Here is a 6351-nt window from a genome sequence, read left to right as displayed (position 1 = left end):
AAATAAATAAACAAAACCTGGTTTTCATTGTGTTTGTCTTAAATCTGGCATTATAGTAGAGTGTTGGCTTCCTAGCCAGTAGTTCTGTGGTGAAATGACATGTATGTTGCCTTCCTTTGTAGAAAATACATTAGCATAGTATATACAGTGGTGTGAAAAACTATTTGCCCCCTTCCTGATTTCTTCTTCTTTTGCATGTTTGTCACACAAAATGTTTCTGATCATCAAACACATTTAACCATTAGTCAAATATAACACAAATAAACACAAAATGCAGTTTTTAAATGATGGTTTTTATTATTTAGGGAGAAAAAAAAAATCCAAACCTACATGGCCCTGTGTGAAAAAGTAATTGCCCCCTGAACCTAATAACTGGTTGGGCCACCCTTAGCAGCAATAACTGCAATCAAGCGTTTGCGATAACTTGCAATGAGTCTTTACAGCTCTGGAGGAATTTTGGCCCACTCATCTTTGCAGAATTGTTGTAATTCAGCTTTATTTGAGGGTTTTCTAGCATGAAGCGCCTTTTTAAGGTCATGCCATAGCATCTCAATTGGATTCAGGTCAGGACTTTGACTAGGCCACTCCAAAGTCTTCATTTTGTTTTTCTTCAGCCATTCAGAGGTGGATTTGCTGGTGTGTTTTGGGTCATTGTCCTGTTGCAGCACCTAAGATCGCTTCAGCTTGAGTTGACGAACAGATGGCCGGACATTCTCCTTCAGGATTTTTGGTAGACAGTAGAATTCATGGTTCCATCTATCACAGCAAGCCTTCCAGGTCCTGAAGCAGCAAAACAACCCCAGACCATCACACTACCACCACCATATTTTACTGTTGGTATGATGTTCTTTTTCTGAAATGCTGTGTTCCTTTTACGCCAGATGTAACGGGACATTTGCCTTCCAAAAGTTCAACTTTTGTCTCATCAGTCCACAAGGTATTTTCCCAAAAGTCTTGGCAATCATTGAGATGTTTCTTAGCAAAATTGAGACGAGCCCTAATGTTCTTTTGCTTAACAGTGGTTTGCGCCTTGGAAATCTGCCATGCAGGCCGTTTTTGCCCAGTCTCTTTCTTATGGTGGAGTCGTGAACACTGACCTTAATTGAGGCAAGTGAGGCCTGCAGTTCTTTAGACGTTGTCCTGGGGTCTTTGTGACCTCTCGGATGAGTCGCCTCTGCGCCTTGGGGTAATTTTGGTCGGCCGGCCACTCCTGGGAAGGTTCACCACTGTTCCATGTTTTTGCCATTTGTGGATAATGGCTCTCACTGTGGTTCGCTGGAGTCCCAAAGCTTTAGAAATGGCTTTATAACCTTTACCAGACTGATAGATCTCAATTACTTCTGTTCTCATTTGTTCCTGAATTTCTTTGGATCTTGGCATGATGTCTAGCTTTTGAGGTGCTTTTGGTCTACTTCTCTGTGTCAGGCAGCTCCTATTGAAGTGATTTCTTGATTGAAACAGGTGTGGCAGTAATCAGGAAACTGAACTCAGGTGTGATACACCACAGTTAGGTGATTTTTTAACAAGGGGGCAATTACTTTTCACACAGGGCCATGTAGGTTTGGATTTTTTTCTCCCTAAATAATAAAACCATCATTTAAAAACTGCATTTTGTGTTTACTTGTGTTATATTTGACTAATGGTTAAATGTGTTTGATGATCAGAAACATTTTGTGTGACAAACATGCAAAAGAAGAAGAAATCAGGAAGGGGGCAAATAGTTTTTCACACCACTGTACATACAGAGGAGTCGGAAGATTTAGAAACTGAGGAGTCGGAGCATTTATCTACCGACTCCACAGCCCTGCTTTTCTCAAGGTAAACTTGAAACAATTAACTAAGCGATAACTGAAGTTCCACACAATGCTTCTCTGTTTTAACCGTCTTGGCGTTAACCCCGAGTGTGACTTGGGCTCGGAATTTAATGTAATTACAGTTTAGACAGAATCCCACTCGGGGTGACGTGTGACGATGCGCTTTTAGAGTGTCAAGGCTGGACAACTCAAGACAGTATCCTGCTGCCATCTAGTGGATGAAAACAAAAAGTCATGCTGCAAAAAACAAATGCAGTACAATCCCTTCTTAACTGGCCTGTTAAAATAAAATAAACTTTTTTTAATCCCGAGTTCTTCTTTATATTATATGTACGCACTTCCTTCTTTCTTGGAAGGTGAGAGTTATTTTAAAACCAGCAAACAACAAAACAGTGTTCAAATTAAATAAAGTGCAGCGTATCAAAAGTCTCTCTATTATTAAAAAAAAATTTGGGGGCAGACTCAGGAAACGAGACGCGATCTTCTCAGAAGACAATCTCAAGTCCCGCGAGAGACACTTTAACTTGCTCCCAGCTCTTAAAACAATGACACGCACAACATGCAGCTCGCAGCAGATGATCCGACCGCTTCTCCTTACGTGTGTTCAGCCACCCTAACCGTTCACAACGCGAGCAGCAGACACACGAAGTGGCAAAAAGGACAGCGGCTGTGCAGGCTTTAAAATGATTGACGCTGCCCCCCCACCACCACGCGAGCAGCGTTATACGTCCTGCGAGAAACATGCAACCACACCCAGGGCCGGAAATCAAGGACAAGTATTGTTTCTACAAAAGTTTTTAAAGGAAAAGTGAAAATAATGCATATGTAACAATTCCCATGAGAACAATAATCTCTTTAAATTGCATATCCGGTAAACACGGGGGTGGGTGAGCGAAGCGAGCAGGGGGTGCAGCCCCCTAGTCTTCGATAAATAAATAATCCATTAACACGAGTGAATTAGTGGAGGTTAAAATCCATTAGTAAAAAAACACAAGTCCTTTCAAAACAACGCAAACGAGGTCAAAGCAATGGCTGGCAGCGGCCTCTTAAAATCCAAAGCACGGTGCCTTCTTCTTTCTACCTGGCGGCTCCCCTGCTTCTCCCATCGGGTTTCACAGCAGGGGGTTGTCGCCCTACCTGCAGGTGCAGCTGCCTTCCACACTGGTCCGGCAGCCCTCTGATCCCTGGACCGAGACTTGGGTTCTTTTCCCAGCGGCCAGGGCTCTCACGCTGGAGGCTAAACCAGCCCAAAGCCTCCACGACTGCCGCTGCCTTTCGACGGCCAGTCATCTTTAATACCCGTCACTCCAGCTCTGAGATCGCTCAGCTGGAGTGACCGCTTTCTTCAGCCCCACCGAGTGTCGGCCAAACACTCATCTGCAGGGGTTCACCTCCCAGCTGTGCCTGCTTTTGCTCCATCGAATCTGCTCTCTCGCTCTCCTCCACCTGCTTCCTTCTCCATTAACCTCCCGTTCTTTCCTGTTCTCCCCGTAGCCGCCTCGCGCTTCTATTTATCACCAGGAATGTGGATCAGATGTGGCAATTTGCAGTTCCCGAGAACAATTGTGGATGCGAGACTCCTCACCTGTGCACTTAAGCTAGGATCGCCCGCATCACGAATTCCGCAGGAACCAATCGGCTGCACATAACACGTCCCCTCGCTAAGCCGCAAGTGCGGCGGTTATTCATTTAAAAAGTGGCCTTTTTGACTGGAGCTGTGGACCCGCTACACCACACTGTCCAGTCGTTGTACGAGAAAAAAACCCGTGTGCGAAATCGTGGAAGAAGCCTTGTGGATATGGTTTCTTCAGGAACGTTGAGGAGGTGCAGCACATACCTTAGAAATATTTTTCTACATGAAAATAGGTACGCGTCGAATTAACCGGCCATGGGTCTGGTCCAGTCCCAAGGTGGCCGGTTAAGAGGGTCTGTACTGCACTTCAATGCTGTCTGTGCCTTTATGGCAGCTCATCAATATTCATGAGTCGGGCGGAGCCTCCAACATGAAACACAATGGCACACGAGAGGCTGTAAAGTCAGTTTTAGAACAAACTGAAACTCAAATCGAGTGACAGCGATGACAACGTGAACTGGTCATCAGCGGTTGACACGGACTGTAAAACTGATGCACACAGCACCACAGAGCCGAACCGCCATGATATGCCCAATGAATTCAATCCCATGAAGCTTCATTGTTTTGCGATAGTGGAGCTGCGCGACAAAAACACAAAATGGCTGCAATAAAGTGCAAGTTCAACCAAGAGGTTAGCCCCCTCCAAGTCCCAGACCCCCTAACCCCAAGTACTGCTCACAATGCAGCAAATGACAATGTTTGTGACAGGAGAAACACGGAAGTCACCAAGATTCGTGTTGAGGCAGCCTGCAATAACACAAGGAGCACAACGATTGTACAGATCAGGCACGGACATTCTACCCTGTCATGTGCAAGCAACAACAAATAAAATTAAGAATTTACAGAAAACATGCGCTATTAACCAACAGACAAGTTAAAAACTCACCAGTACCTTCTTTAAAATTTCAAAAATTGATGCATGGGATGTTATACTAGAGATCCATCCATCCATCATCCAACCCGCTATATCCTAACTACAGGGTCAAGGGGGTCTGCTGGAGCCAATCCCAGCCAACACAGGGAACGAGGCAGGAAACAAACCCCAGGCGGGGTGCCAGCCCACCGCAGTATACTAGAGATATATCACAATAAAAACCGAACATTCCCCAATAAATCTCCTTGAAGAGTACAGGCATTTTCACACTGGTGGTCCTCATCCTCTAAGAGACACTCCCAGACTGTTTGAAAAGGACAAATTTCACACAAAGTCTAAAATGATACCCACGGGCCTCTGGGATTGTGAATCTACGTTATTTTAGTAGAGGTGTAGCGCTCTACGGACTTCCATCGGGAAAGGAAAAATAAGGAAAGTTCCATCACAATTGAGAAGATTTAGGCATTAACCGTTTAAATTGCAGCACACAACTGAATGTTTCAAATATGTGAGGCAACTCTTCTTGATTAATATACAAGGAATTTGCATATGACGGGGGGGACAGATTATGCTAATGCAGGTTGGGCAGCAGGCACTGGTACACCCACCACACGATGAAACCGCTCAGGAAACCCAGTTGGCCTCTGCCAGGTGTTACGTGGGCGTCCCCTCGGCCTGGTCCAGCCACATCGGGTCCTCAATAATGAGGATCACCCTGGGGTAATGGTGCCACAAGGCCGTAGTGCCGTAACAATGCAGGTCATGTGCCTCATTCGGGACCCCGTGAGCAAGACAAAGTCAAACCAGTCACTCCCATCATCACTGGTCAGCATCCATGTCTTTAAACCATATATAGCAGTCTTACCTCAAGCAAAGGGAGAACATGAAACCTGCACACAGTGCCAAGGACTGCGCCAGAAAGTGAGCCCAAGTCCTTAAAGAGGTGCAGCAGACGCCCGAACCACTGATTTTGGTTTATCAGCCCCATTTGTCGTGCATTTAAAATCCTCGTCATGAGTTCACTTTTGGAAGAAAGAGGAGGAGGAGACCTGCGTGTACGAGACGAGTTCGGTCTTTCTTGATCCCTTCCTTCACAAAGCACAGGACCCTCCAGACTCACCACACAAACGGCGTCAACTTACTGTAAACTCCCCGCCATTCTTCAGAAGAGCAGACTTGAAAGAATCGAAGGTCGGGTTCTTCTCCGCCAGGCTTATCACAAACTCCGCTGTGGAAAAAAACAACATTTATTTCTATAGCACATTGTCATACAAACAGTAGCTCAAAGTGCTTTACATAAGAATAGAAAAATAAAAGACACAATAAGAAAACAAAATAAATCAACATTAATTAACATCGAATAAGAGGAAGGTCCAATGGCCAGGGGGGACAGAAAAAACAAAAAACTCCAGACGGCTGGAGAAAAAATAAACTCTGTAGGGATTCCAGACCATGAGACCGCCTGACCAGTCCCCTCTGGGCATTCTACCTAACATAAATGAAACATCTCGGACGTCACTTTAAATTGAACTTCTGCTTCACGTCCAATTCCGAGTTTATACCAACGTAAGTCACGGAGACCAAATACGAACTAAGAACCCGTATAGTGACAATCGAGGCTCGGCAAACAGATACGCGGGACCCGGTCGGATTCGCCAACTTACCCATATCTTTATCGTTAATCCCCAAGTGATTATCCAGCTCTGTGCACACCTTGGACACCAGCGACAAATACTCCAGCTTCTGGAGCTCATCAGCTCCTATGTCAGCCATAATTTACTCTTACTGTAAACCCCGATAATTAATAAATCCAAAAGAAAACTTGTTTAAAAAAACGAGACTCGGTTCCACAAGTCGTCACCTTCGAAGGCCCCGCACCAAAATGTCGCCTCAGTCAGCCGTAAACTCCACTGCAGAAACTGACCAACTAAAACCGCAAAACGTAGCCACTTCACAAAAATACAGAAATAAAAACAAGACAGCGACGATCTGCAATAGCGGCAGCCATCTTGGGAAAACACTCTGACCCT

This window comes from Polypterus senegalus, chromosome 17 (genome assembly GCF_016835505.1).
Source record: "Polypterus senegalus isolate Bchr_013 chromosome 17, ASM1683550v1, whole genome shotgun sequence".
Lineage (NCBI taxonomy): Eukaryota > Metazoa > Chordata > Cladistia > Polypteriformes > Polypteridae > Polypterus > Polypterus senegalus.
Note: the sequence above shows the minus strand (reverse complement) of the source record.